The sequence below is a fragment of the Callorhinchus milii genome, unplaced genomic scaffold, assembly GCF_018977255.1.
Source record: "Callorhinchus milii isolate IMCB2004 unplaced genomic scaffold, IMCB_Cmil_1.0 Scaffold1, whole genome shotgun sequence".
NCBI classification, from domain to species: domain Eukaryota; kingdom Metazoa; phylum Chordata; class Chondrichthyes; order Chimaeriformes; family Callorhinchidae; genus Callorhinchus; species Callorhinchus milii.
The window spans coordinates 2,100,009-2,115,155 of NW_024704742.1; positions in this window are offsets into that span (position 1 = coordinate 2,100,009).

The window sequence follows — 15,147 nt, forward strand, 5'->3', positions numbered from 1 at the left end:
CTCTGGCAAATAAATACTGCTTTATGTGTTTGGCAGGCTTGCTGTCTCTCAATTGCCAAGCGACATTGCAGGACATGGATGTTGTCCTGGAAGCAGGGAGGCGGAAAAAGCATACAAAGACTGTTATCTGGGGATCGTTGAGCTGGCAAGGTTTGGTGAATCCGATGCAAGCAGTGAACGTGCAGTGATTTTATTCGACCTCCAGGGCTTGTACTTGAAGGGTTAAAGGAGAAGCCGTTGATCGCACGAGAGTTAAATTGCGTTTTTTTTTTCTTTTGGCAGTGTTTCCATTTCAAAACCACAATGTATTGCAATCCAGTATTGCTCTGCAGTTCCCCTTCACCCTGGAATTTCTCCTTTTTGACTTTCGAGGTCAAAACTACTACTACTGCTCATAATAATCCTCGCCTTTCTTACAGCGCCTTATCACGGCTTCGAGACGTCTCAAAGCGCTTCACAGGATACCCTGTAAAGTGGATAGACTGTGTATTTTGCGGGCGAAACGCGGCAGCCAATTGCGCACAGCAGCGTCCCCAGTCGTGGATTGAGTGACCAAACTATTATTTTGCTTTTCGGAGGGATTATTACCACCAGAAAGCGATCTGCAATACGAATAACAGCCGGGTTCCTACTTACTGCTGTCTTAAACAGAGGCGTGTGGAGTAAGGAAACCTGCCCGGGAATCAAACACCGGGTCCTCTCTCTCGCACGCGAGGCGAGTGCTCTAACCCCTGTGTTACGGGGACCGCAGTATCGTGGCGCTACAGTGAATGAAATCATGAGAGAGGGAAAATGTTGAAATTTAACTGTGGCCCAGAGCACTTAAAGATTCATAATTTTAACTCTCGAAACTTTAAAATATTAAAATCATGGAATTTACATCACAGGATGAGGCCATTTAGTCCATCCACTCGACACTGCTGCCAGATTCACTGCGGCTATTCATTCTAATACCAACGCGTTGCTCTTTGATATCTACCTTGTGGACTCTGAGATAAATGTGGTCCTTTATTTCCTGGCTGTTTAGTTGATTTCTATGCTGTACATTTTGGGGAAGTTCAATGTCATCCAAGGTGAATAAACCTAAACGTTTTTTTCTAATTATTATGGAATCGGATTAGTTTTTTTTGGGGGGGGCAGGACGGGTGGAAATAAAGGAGCAGATTGTTAATAGAACAAGTTACGTTTCAAACACCTGCCATTAAACCCGACTGAAACTGTGGTAACATCATAAAACGATCCTGTTTGCGCTGAACACACGGAGGCAGAGATTTCCTTTTTAGAATTTGACACGCGTACCAGCCTATAAATCCTGCACCTGAGTAAAAATGGGAGGATAATTTAAGTCCATTTTAGTGCAGTAAACTTAATGGTTTTTATGATAATGGATGCGCGAGATGGAATTATAATGTTATTTTTTTTTTCTGAATGGTAATAGGAGATGCTTTGATCGGCCTTCTCCCACAAAGCTGTTTGCTGGTAGAGACCGATTCAATTCAGCCGTCAGCCCGGCTCGGGAGGTAGGAGCTTTGTGGGTCGCATCCTGACGTAAATCTGAGAGCACAACTAACGTTTGAGGCTGAGAAAGGAATCAACATCTGTTGCCTTTGTAACCAAACCATAAAACATAATGCATTTAAAATGACCTCGTAATGCGGGAGTGAGAACAACATAGGCCCTTATTGCAACAGGGGCCTCGAGAGCTGAGTGCTTTGTGTCTTTTTTTTAATGATCATGGAGGTACAAGCGAATACTAACCATAATAGCTTCGCCATTCCTGGCCAATGCACTTGCAGAGATTACTTGTGTTGCTGTTGTTGTTGTTTTTTTTTGCAAATGCAACTTTGGCGCAGACGTCGATCGATAGAGTCGCGGAGGATCTTTGAATCGTAGGAATTTACAGCGCCTGAGGAGGCCATTTGGCCCAATCTTGTCTGCCAGTTGTTTGTTCAGTCCTAGTGCCCACAAGATACACAGTCGATTCCCTTTACGGTATATTCTGTGAAGCGCTTCGAGACGTCTCAACAACGGGGTATCAAATGCAAGGATTATTATTATTATTATTATTATTATTATTATTATTATCATCAATGGCTGGACCAAACAGCCCAGAATCGCATGATTCTGTGACACGACAATAGCTGACTTCACGATGATCTCACTGGAGATATCAGCTCACTCCCTCCCCCCCCATCTTCGCCTGCGAAGTAAAGTCACTGCGCTTCACTGTGCATCCGAGTGACGTCTTTTGAGATATCCTCCTGAAATGAGAGACGCCAGGTCAAATTTATTGTTTCGGAGCATCCAGAAACTGACAAACTCTTGAGCGCAAGCTTTAATTTTTTAAGCTGTATGTTTTTCGGGAAGTTCTTTTAGAAACTGCAGAAAACTAGATTCAAACGTCGCAGCCGAATTCCACAATTTGCCAAATTGTGGACACTCTGAATACCTGAGTGAATAGAGCAACCGTGGACCTTGGTGCAATTTCTCCCCAGGTGTGTAACTGGGCCTGAGAATGAAATGGAACAGCCATAGGGGAGAGGGGAGATTCACTCTCTGTTATTGCACAAAAATTGGAAAACTTTGTCAATTGGGTGTTTTTCGTAGCTGCTGTATTTGTAGCTGCTTTATTGATAGTCAAACCTCTATCTCGGGTGATGTTTTGCAATGTGCACTTTACAGTTCGCAAGTTAAGAAAGACCTGCAATGTAGGATTGCTGCTGTGCGCAATTGGCTCTTTGTTTTGCCCACAAAACACAGTCGATTCACTGTACGATATATTCCGTGAAGCGCTTTGAGACGTCGCAACGACATGATAAAATGCAAGGGTTATTATTAGTATGATTATTATCTTATTTCTCAAAATGAAGGCTACTTCAAAGATAACCGACTGATGCATAGTCACGCACATTTTATGGACAACCTCTTAACATAGTTCTTTATGTGAATCCATGTCAGATATTTGTCTTTGATATCTAATTTCTGTTATTCTCTGTTAAAGCATCTTGAGACGTCTGAACGCCATGATAAGGTGCTATATCAAATGCAAGGATGATTATTACTATTATTATTGCATATGTTTCCTGGAGTCTGGGGAGTTCAGATTAGTTAGACCACACTGACCCATATTTGTTTTGTGCTCCGTGCTATTGCAATGACTGAATTCTCTTGCTACTGGCCTGTTGGCTCTCAGTTCTTTCTCTGATCTTCACAGGCATGTTCAAGGTCGGAGACTTAAGCTTTCGATATTGTTAATCTACGCGTGCGAGATGGCTTGCTTTTGTTGTGCGTGTTCTGTGTCTGTTTATCCCAAACCTCGCCTCGCACTTCCCCAAGTCCAGTTTGTGTTTCTGAGCCATTGTGGAATTTTCACACTGATGTCTGCGTTGCATTCCAAGCAGTGAACGGCAACGGGTTCACAGAGAAGGACCTCATTAGATCGGGATGTTGAGCCCGAAGTAACAATGGGAGTTTTAAGCGTCTGTAGTATGATGATCGCTCGCTCGGTTGAAACTCTACAGAGCTCGCAAGAAACAGCACTGCTGTCTCATCGCTGTACCTGTGTTCGCTGCTGCAAATTATTGATAAGCCTTTTCAGAATGAAAATGTTGTCGATGATGCTAACAATGCTTATATTGGGTGGTGTGGCGGTTTTCACCTGCTTCTAGGACATATTGTAAAGTGAAGTGACTGTATATTTGTAGGACAACAAGGCAGCCCATTCGCGTGCAGCAATGTCCCACGGTCGTGCACGAATCGAACACCAATGTTATTTCGGTCCATCTGGCGGGGCCTCAATTTAATGTCTCATCCAAAGGACGGCTCCTCCAACAATGCAACAACAACAAGATTCCATTTATTGAGCGCCTTTCAGGTCGGGAGGACGTCCCAAGGCGCTGTACAGTTAGGTCAGGACCCGAGCAGGGGGGAAATGGTCAGGGTGAGGGGAGGGAAGGGAGGGAGCGAGGAGGGGGTAGAGAGTCGAGAGGGGAGCTGAAGGCTGAAGGTCAAAGAGAAAGGTCTTGAGACCGGCCTTGAAGGAGGAAAGGGAGGAGGCGGCGAAGGCACTGGGGGATAGAGTTCCAGAGCCCCAAGAACTGCATTGGAGTGTCGTCCTGGACTGAGTGAGTTTTGAGTCCTGATGTGAGGCGTGAACTCGTTACCTTCTGACTCAGAGAGCGCTACCGCTGTGCGCGTCCTCATCAGGCACATTGCAGAGTCGTTGAAGGTAGACTGCAGTTTGCCTATCCTGAAGCTTGGAATAAATGGAAGCATGACACCACTGCTGCCCGGTCTTCGATCACCTCCAGTGTTGTAATGTTCGTTCTTTTATGCCAGCATTGTTCAATTTTTCTTTTAGAAAAAGAAAGCAAATAGATATTCAGACTTTGCTCAACTCGCCATGGCTTGCCAGGCGTAGCAATGAGAAATGGCAAAAGTATTATCTAACATAAATAAGCTTATTATCGAGCATAGTATTGATCATATCTATATAATAGGAGAATGCGCTAATACTATATAATGTGATAAATGTTGCTGGATGTACTGTATGCGAATGTTAACGGGTGGATTGATCTTTTATGGTTAATTTCAAGGAAGTGAATTGAGCAGTAAACGGAAAAAAATCCTTAAAGCCTTTTTTTGCCCGCCTATCTTTGCAAAAATATGACAGTGTTAGCAACCGCTTTATATTGTCAGAAAAATGATTTTCCTATTGTCGGTATAGAGAGGTACTTCAGATTTGCATTAACTTTTCTTTCAATTGCCATTGTGCTCTGCCCCTCGCACTTTTCATAGCTACTATTGTGTGCAGCACTGTATTTTATTATTGTGCATAAAAGAGCTTATGGCTAGCGATGGCTGGCAGGCAAAAATAATTATACTGATGTTCAGGAAGTAGCAGCATTAGGCTTCAATTCAGCTTGAAGTGTAATAATATGTATTACACACAAGAAAGCCTCATTCCCACGTGACTTTAGCTCATGTGGATCCATCCTTATTCAAACCCAGTACACTCTCACCATTCCTCCTCAAAATCCAGTGTTCCAGTAGCATTGCTCACCAAATTCAGTGTTCCTGTGATAAAATAGTTAATATCCATTGCTCGTGTTATCGTGCCAGCGTCTTTGTTCCCCGTAGACCAGTGTAATATTGGAATACGTTGATTTCTAAAAATTCACAATTATAGAAAACAGCAATGGGTTTGGCTGAGGGAACTTAACGTAATAGCCACGTCTTGGATTTCTAATAAGTTAGACACACTATCTTTCACACTTTACTGAAATGATCCAATGGATTGCTGCCTTCTAAATCCCCGAGGTAGTGATGATCGGGTTTTTAATAAACACAATAGATTATAATTCTGTGTATTTTAATGTGCTGCAATGTAATCTTGTAGTCCTATAGGTTATAGGATAATCAACTAACTAACTAACTAACTAACAGGGTACTCCTACATCACTATCTACTTTACGTCAATATCTAAAGCATACGTTCAACCTTATGCCAATATCTGAAGCAGGGAATGCCGTGCTGTGGAGGTGGCGATATGGGTTACATTGTCCCAGGTGTCGTCCTACATCTTCAGATGTGATGTTAAACCAAGGTCCCGTTTATAAAATCCTTCAGCATTTTTCTTTCTGTTCACTGCCAGTCTTTCCTCACATCCCCGCTTGTCCTTTCACACCATTTTTGCTTCCTTTCTATGTATTTTTGTCCATTGCTTGTTTTTCTTTTGTGTCATACTGTATCTTTACATTGATTGCATGCCTCTCTTTTAAATCATATTAATTTCTCTACTCATCTGAGGAACTCTAGTTTTAGCAGTACCCCCTTTATTTAATTGTAGATATAAGCAGACTTTGTACCCAGCTTGTCTCGGATTTGAAAGTTTCCCACTGCTCATCTACTGTCTCATCTGCTAGACTTCCTACCAAATTTATTGGTTAGATCACTCACCTCACAAGCGAGAGGACCTGGGTTTGATTCACTATTTGCTAAACGCTCCCCTACTCTCACATTACTCACTTGCTCCACTTCATTTTCCTACAACAAGATCAAGAACAGCTTCCTTCCTACTGAACACGGACTGGTTAAAGAAACTATCATGTACACACTGCAGAAAAACGTCCCCTTATTGGCCACTCACATTGTCTGCAATACACTTTGCACAGCACATCTGTTGATCTCAAATCTACATTGTCCTTCAAAATGAACCGGGTATCATGAAGAATAGCAGGAGGTTCAAAGTAATAACTTTTCCTTCTTCTAGCAACTGGCAGAAGCTGCTTTGCCTCACTATCTTGAGGTCTGAGATGGCACCAGAACGGCTAGATTGAATTACTGCCTTACAGCTGTCTGCCAGAAGTCTGTATACATTGGCCACTTCAAATGAAGTGGTAGCATTTGGCAGCGATATTAGAGCCGTGTAAATTAATAACGTACAGTAGCTACAATACTGCCTCTCATTAGTTCAGTTTACTACTGCTGTAGCTGGCAGGAAATTAACACTAATAAGAGTTCAATGTGGTTGAGGGAGAAATTCCAAGCAGCTCCATTCCGCTACGTACAATAGTCAGTTGCATGTGATGTTCAGTTTCTTTAATTGCATCTAATGCTTTGTACGTAAATCCCAATACCATCTAATGCCTGCCTGTATGTAATTCCCAATTCCATGTCATGACCTTTTGCACCATCATGTCTAATTAGATGTAAGTCAGACATTGTCATCTCCAATAAAGAGCTTCAGTTATATCTCTTTCAAAGTTCTCATTGCCACGGATTCTTGGTCTATTCCTCTCGTAACAATGTGGGCTGACAAGGACTTTGATCGAAATGAGTTCTGATAGCCTCAGTCTGCTATCCTCGGCATGTGTCTCAGGATCCCACAGCACAAAGCAGCTGGCAGGTTGAACAGAGTTGGCACTAACGTTCGACTCTCGCTTAGAGACTCGCCATGAGCATAGGCCATATGGGAAAGGAGTCCTGCTTAGGCTCAATTTTCTCCAGCCTGCTCTAGGAAATTGTGCTTTCCGTGCGTTAGCTTGACCTGCAGTGCTATTTTTTTTATGATCCATCTGGTTTGGTCTATACCCTTTAAACAAGCTTTGTATCAACTTGTCTTAAATACTGGTAACTGTACACCTCCCTATTACCTTTGAGAAGGTGTGTAGGAGGACAGTGCACATCTAAAGAATGATTGCAAAGGAGTTAACTTAACAATATACAGGACACAATGGATATTCGGTAGGTGTTACAGGAGTATTGCTAAGGGGCTGAGATAGTTTCTATAGATAATAATGGATGCCTGAAAATAACTACCCCAGTTCCTTCAGATGTAACATTAAACCAAGATTCCATCTGCCTCCTCAGGCAGATGTTAAAGATCTTATGGAAAGATTGAAGAAATGCACCTTACGAACATAAGAAATACTAGACGAAAAGAGACCAATGTCCATCTAGTTCACCTTCCACCGTAGTCGGCTGCACATATGTCCCAAACTACCTATGTACTATATCCCACAATGTTCTTTCCTAAAATAAATCTATCTCATCTGCCTTCACATACTGTAGTCACTGGGTATCAAGGGCACAACATGGATATGGATTCACAATTGGCTAAAGGGAAGGAGGCAAAAGGTTTTTGCTAGGGTAGCTGGATCAGAAGGGGGAAAGGTATTAAAGGTAGGGTGGCTCAGGGGTCTGTACTGGGACTCATCTTGTTCCTCGTTATATTAATGACCTAGATTCATAGACCCAGTGTAAGATAGTTATATTTACAGATGACACCAACTTGATTTAACGTCTCAACTCAGGAAAGGACCTTCGACAATGCAGAATTCCCCCAACACTGCATTGGAATGTCAACTCACCATCGATCCAAAGACCCTCTAAGAAGCATTGATTTCTGTACGAGAACCTGGCGTAACTTTCCTAAACTTTTTAAAATGAGCAAACTGGGTGCGAAAACCTTACGCTTTTATTCCTGGATCAGGGAGAGAGTCTGTCCTCCATTTCAGACAAATACAATATCTGAGTATATAGCACCCTTCATGTGGGGTAGTGCATCGGAGAGTTTAACAGTGGTGGGGCTTGATACTGAGCCTGGGAGAGGAATGAGAAGACCAAGGCAGAGGGATTGAGGAAGAGAATTCCATAGTTTTGGGGAATAGTGACCAAAATCATGGCCACTGATGGTGGAGTGTCTCGGACAAGGGATGTGCAGGAGACCAGAGTCGGCTGAGCGAAGGCGGAGTTAGGGTGGAATGTGGTTTAAGCAGGTCGGAGAGGTAGGGAGATGCCAGGACATGAAGTGATTTGTACAAGTGTGAGAGGACCTTGAAATCGGCCCTTTCTGTAATAGGGAGCCAGTAGAGCCTGGCAAGGCCTTGGAGAATGGGGGTACAGAGTTTGGAGTGGGTAAGGATATGGGTGGTACAGTTTTGACTGAATTGGATTTTGTGAATTGTGGAGCTGGGGAGACTGGGGAGGAAGGCGTTGGAATAGACCAAGGCTTGGATAAGGATTTCGGCTGCAATGGGTGTGAGGTACAGTTGAGATGGGGCAATGTAACGGAGGTGGAAGAAAGTGGTCCTGGATGCCAGTGCGGGAGTAAATTAGGTCCTTTTGGGTGAAAGTTTACAGTACAAAGCAAAGAAACTGGTACTAAATTGGTGCAAAAACAAAGGCAATGTAATTTATCAAAGCATTAATATAACTAATTCTGCTCTGGTCAGCTGCAATGAAAGGACAATACAAAGCAGCAGACAATCTTCTATCTCACCGTGATTACGCCCTGTTCCTGTCGAGCCTTTTGACCCCGATTGTATCGAAAATTGGATGAACAATTTACATTTACTCGAGCTGATGAATGAGGACTCTACCAATCTGGAGAGATGTCATAATACAAAGGGCAAAGGGAATGGGAAACCACTCCAACATATACGTTTTTTGAAACAATTATCCTGGCCTCACTGCATGTAATATTTGGAGAAGCCATTGCAATATCTGTGCTAGAGTCAAACATAAACTAGATTAACGGTGTTGCCATCTGTTCAGATTACTTACATGTGAATTCACTTGAAAAAAGAAAACTGCGTACTTCAACATTCACTCACAAAATGTACGGTAAATTCACTTCACAGTATATTCGGTGAAGCGCTTTGAGACGTCTCAACAATGCGATAAGGCGCTATATCAAGTGCAAGGATTATTATTATTATACACAATACCTCCGAGCAAGAGGGACAAAACTTGTGGGGTCAGACACACAACTCTGCAGTTCAACTCAGAGACTGAATTTGACGGGAGCTCAGTGGCCTGTTCTGTTTGCAATGATGAATTGCACAGGCAATGATAGATAGCACAAGTTGTGAGCTGTGAGTACAACTTGTGCAGGACATGTCTTGTAGTGCAATTACAGGACCAGTTACTAAGCCTTTTACCGTTAGTAACTGAAGCAGAATCCCAGTTCAGTGGATTCATGCGGTGTAAGGCACGGAATACCATCATGTTTGTGGGACGCTGCTGTACGCAACTGGCTGCCGCGCTCTGCCCACAAAACGCACAGTCAATCAACTTCGCATTATATCCTGTGAAGCGCTTTGAGATGTCTCGACGACGTGATAAGGCTCTATATCAAATGCTAGAATTGGTATTATTATGTGCAAGCTAGAAAGAGTGTGTAAGGTTGCATTTATAAATTGCCTGTCACATTAGATAAACATCTTGAAGCATTTTACGAAATAAAATTGATTAGAAAGGAAGTGCATGTTGCTTTGTTGTCGAATGCAGCAGCTAATTTGTGCCAACAAAGTCCAACAAACAACTGGAGATGCTTATTCAATTTTACGTTCATTTAAAGACAAAGGAGGTGGGACGTCACCACCAATCCATTGGGATCTGATTTGTGGCATTTCTTAAAGCGATCCCTTGTTAAGGAATCCGAGTCAGGGCAAATGGGACTTCTACTGATAACTCAAAGTACGTCACCGCTATCATCAGAACTCCCTTCCTGAGGATTGACTGGAATTCTAAAGGAATTCTGCAAATGATGCCTCTCTTTAAATAACTTTTACCACTGACGGTCACAGGGAGATTGGTTTCTTTCGTTGCCAATGCTGTCTAGCGTTCTTTGACTCCGCTACTGCTTCAGAAAAGACAGCTTAGCTGATGTAGTGCATTAGCACAGAAGCCCTGATGGATGACTCAACTGAGAGAGACATATGTTCTTTGCCAATTGTCTCATCTGCTTCCCTTCCGAAGGCGTTTTTAATTCATCAACCTCTGATCTGAAAAGATCTTGTATCATCCTCCACCGTGACACTAAGCTTCCAGCTACAGGGAGAATCCAACACCAAATTGTAGTCAAGTAGCCTGTTACCAGTCGCTGTCAAAGGCTTGTACAAGAATAACAATGTACAACTTGGCTGATGGGCCAGAGGAGGTCTGCTGCCTGCGAACCTGTACCTTCTTTGGTGGGAAGAGGAGTGCCGAGGCACTCGAGAGGGCAGCGAGGGAGAAAAATGTAACGTTGAGACATTTGGCCTCAGCAGAATTTGATGAGCACGAGGATCTCCACAACTCTTCAAGGAGGAGCATCAGTAGACAAGTTAAGCACTCTGCAACGTTAACCTGCGTGAGGGGTGCTATATAAATCCAAGTTGTTGTTGTTGTTGTTGTAATCGGTAAGGTCAGAAGGAAGGTTACCTTCGCCATCCAGTGCTGTTGTTTGGCATCGCTGAATAAGTAATAAAATTCGACAGAAATTGTACTTTAATGCAGGTAATCGGAAAACACAATGTATAATGAATGACGAATAGATGAGAATTGGCTTAGCAGGAGTGTGGTTAACGGCAATGGGGGCTGGCAGCTAAACTGGGACACGCCGGCTACGTTTCATCTACATCCGGAGATCCCGTGCACGGTCCGGCATTAGAAGGAGGAAATCCCACATGGAAACAGTTTAATGGACTGCTTTCTGGGAAGGTTGTGGTTTGCTGAAGAGAAAGCAAGACTGTTGGATAAAGGTCAACCAGCAAGGGTAAAATCTGCTTTCCTTTCAAACACTGTCACATAGCTCAGACACCACCAACCCCCCTCCACACACACACACACACACACTTACACAGTGTGAGATGTCAGTCAACTGTCTGACTCTCTGAAGTGCTTTGAACCATCGCCATCCTCCTGACATGAAAGGCCCTAGATAAATGTAAATTGTTATTATAAATGACAACAATTGAACATATTTGATTCCATATTAATTGCTGCTTCGGCTGCAGATAAGCAAGAGCTGATTAGATCTGCGGGTAATTTGTGACATACTGTGACGCTCACTATTTTCGCCAACAAAATACACAGTCAGTCGACTTTGCAATATATTCTGTTCTTTGCTTTGAGACGTCTCAATGATGTGATAAGGTGCTGTATCCAATGCAAGGATTATTATTACTATATTATAAGCGTTAAGGCATAGACGGAGGGTTGTTTTGGCTTTGTCACAGCGAACACTCGAGCCACATCGGATGGAGCGGAGATGTCAACATTAGACTGAAGAAAAATAGCTCTCATTCAGAAGTTGATGTCTGACAGGCAACTGGTCATATACACAATGGTTTGGGAGTCGAGGAAGAGAGATAGAGTTGGGTGTCATCTGATTACCATTGAAAATGTCCAGCACCCGATTTTCCTAAAGCAGCTCAGTGTGGCCTTCAGTTACATTGACATTATTAATAATAATAATAATAATTTGATCTTTCAATCCATGACTGTTTGTGGGGACGCTGCTGTGCGCAATTGGCTGCCGGGTTTGGCCCACAAAAATATACAGTCAATTCGCTTTGCGGTATATTCTGTGAAGCGCTTTGAGTCGGTTCAACGGCGTGATAAGGCGCTCTAATCAAATGCAAGGGGTTACTGCGGTTTATGTAAAAGTGAGCCCCAGGTCTGTGGGTGATGTTGCCCTGCGTGAATATGCAGATAGTGAAGATGAGAGGACTGAGGAGAGAGCCATGAGGAGTGCCCGCATTTTATACTGTGGGGGCTGGAGGGGAAGTTGTTTGAAGCAACAAAGATGCTGGGTTCAGTAAGACAGGACAGAACCGTGAAGAGAGGAGAGGCGGAGGAGAAGGATAGTGTGGCTAATACAGATTCTAATGGCGTTCTGCCAGTTGCTTTGTTTAGCTTTGGTTCATAGGATTTGTGAGCTCTCCAATTGCTGTCGGTGTTAGAATACGTCTGATTCCTGGCACCGTAAATAGCCAGTTATTGTGGCATTTCCCACCTTGAATGTGTTAATCAATTTATGACGGCCATTTCAGTTGATTGATCATGCAGTGGTCCGCAACTATCCAATTCTCTCATGTGCCCCATTGACAGTGAACCTACTCCTAATGCTAGGTTTTAAACCTAGCAGTCGATACTCTTTACTGTTTCCAATGTTTTGTCAATGTGTTTTATGCTCGTCAAAGGTTTAATGGCATTTTTTGGAATGTTGACTGTGGTTGACATCTGGTGCATATCTGTAAGCCAGAAAAATATCATCAACATCTGCTGGAAACGTCTGTGCATTCCCATACTTCCTAGTTTCAGAATTTGTCACTGATATAAAACTACAGGGAGCCAAGTTATTATTGACGAAGAGTCTGACTACCATGTACAGACAGGTTTATGGGAGTGACACGGACAGGTTGTACAGAGAATAGCAGATACCTGGGAATGATTTCAAGGCAGTAAACTAATCGAGAAGTATAGATAGTTTGCACACTGAATAACAGGTTCTGAGTTAGTGATTACACGTCAATAATCTAGTAATAATGCAAACATTTTGCACAGAAGGATGACGCAAGTGGTACAGTATACTGTAAGTTGTTATAAGATCATAGACCTGAAACATTAACTCATTTTCCTCTCTCTGTGGATGTTGCCTGGCCTGCTGCGTGTTCCCAGCGACTTCTGTGTTGAAACTGTAAGATGTAGTGACTGTGGCTTTTAAGGGTTTCAGCTAAGACAAGGGAATCAAGAACACTAATCCACTGTACAAAGAGTTACAAGAATATGAACCTTGTTATCTCGGCAATAGATGGAGTCAAGAGACAGATGAATACATATACTTGGCAAATGCAAGGATTATTATTAAATAAGGATATCGAGATATAGGAAAATGGGATCAAAGTGAGTTGCTGTTGAATAGTGCAGGCAAATATTAGAAATTATTCAGTTCATGTATATTTGCTGGTGTGTTAAGCAGCAGCAAAAATAACCACAACAACTAGCATTTATACAGCACCCTTCACACAAAGTAGTGTCTTGGAGCACTTAACAGTGGCGGGGCATGGCGCTGAGCCAGGGCGGGAGAGAAAGAGGTGACTGTGAACACAGTTGAAGAGGAAGGTCCCTCTTTGCCTATCTTCATCTGAAGATGAGCAAGGAGAGACTGAAGTAGAGATTTGCAAAACTGTGGGCTGTAGTGGCCGACGATGGTGGAGTATCACTTTAATAGCAGGCACTTCAGTCACACGTCTCGTTTCTAAATTCACTTTATATGTTGACTTCAAGTCTCCACATGCTCCAATGCTCTTGATGCCTGATGATGTTCACACAGAGGTTGTAATCTCCAACAGATTACTAAGAAATTTAATTTGCAACTCATTTTATGCAAGATTGACACAGGAAATGTGGAAAACAGATTGTTATTGGATATATAAACAGCAAATGCGTGTGCTAAAACAGTTTGCAACATAGCAAACAAAGGCTCGCATTGCATAGGGTTTAATCGAATAAAAGTGAATTACGAGGAGAGGATAATGAAATGATGGGGGGGGTGAAAAAATTGTGATATGTGGTATGAAAATCACCACCCAGTGAATTATCATCTTACATCTCAATGTGACTGTGACACTAAGCAGAACAATGAACAGACAAAAGTGGTGGTGGCATTACCATAAGGTGTTGTGTGATGTGTCTACTTTTTGACCTGTGTTAAAAGTTTAGAAAGTACAGTATATATATATATACTATATAGAAAGCGCTATATAGAAAGAACCTCACAACTTTGGTATTTAAAGGTCTTCCCTTTTGTGCTGGTGTTTTTCTACGCATGGGGAAGTGGAATCCCACTCTCCTGTTTGCTCCCCAAAGAACAAAAGACTTGCATTTATATAGCGCCCTTCGCGCAGGGCGGCATCTTGGAGTGCTTAAGAGTTGTGCCGTTGATGCCGAGGCAGGGAGAGAGTGGGTGGGTGGCTGTAGGCATGGCCGAAGAGAAAAGTCTTCAGGTAGGATCTGAAGAAGTTCGAAGAGAGAGTAAGGTGGAGGGATTGAGCCAAAGAGTTCCAGCGGCACTCTTTATATTACTCTTTCTCTTCGAGCGTCCTCGATCATTCACCTGCAATGTATGCAGTCATTACACTTTACAGTGTATCCTGTGAAGCACCTTGAGGTGTTTTGTCGATATAAGGCACTGTATCAAATGCAAGGATTATTATTATTTAAAAGAATTTACGGACTTTACTTCAAGTACACGTGTATCAGATAATTCCACCTTCCAACCACCTTCTGCATGAATGTAAGTAGTTTGCCCAACCCCTTTTTTTTACCTTTAATTCCTCTGTGATCGTCTTTAAACCAGCATTCAATAAACGGAGTAAGATATCCACGGAAGATGTGAATTGCTCAGCTCCAGAAGACTGGAAAGGCAGAATCAATCGTGACGTTTGAGAAAGAGATAGGCAAATACATGGGTAGTTGTTGTATTTAGGAATATTTTGAAAGGGTGAGGAAATAAACGATTCGCCAAGTATAACAAACTGATGGAACAGGCTCAGTGGGCTGAATGGCCTCCTGCTGTTGCTATTTTCCTATGCTCTTAATGCAATATATTGTTACAGAGAGAGTATCAGTCGTCAAAGCTAGCAAAGGGAAATGTTACTGGGGAACAAGTGATTGATGGTAAGTACTGTTTCCAAAACAAAGTCATTTATTCTATATTCGGTGCCAGTAATATTCCATTTATTTCCGTCAAAAGTCCAGTTGTTTTCATTACTGGAAAGATTACTGTGCTCAATTGACTTATACGTTGAATTGAGGTCAAGTGCCCAGAACTCTAGCTCAAGGTCAGGATGCACTGGTCAGACAAAAGTGTAGAAA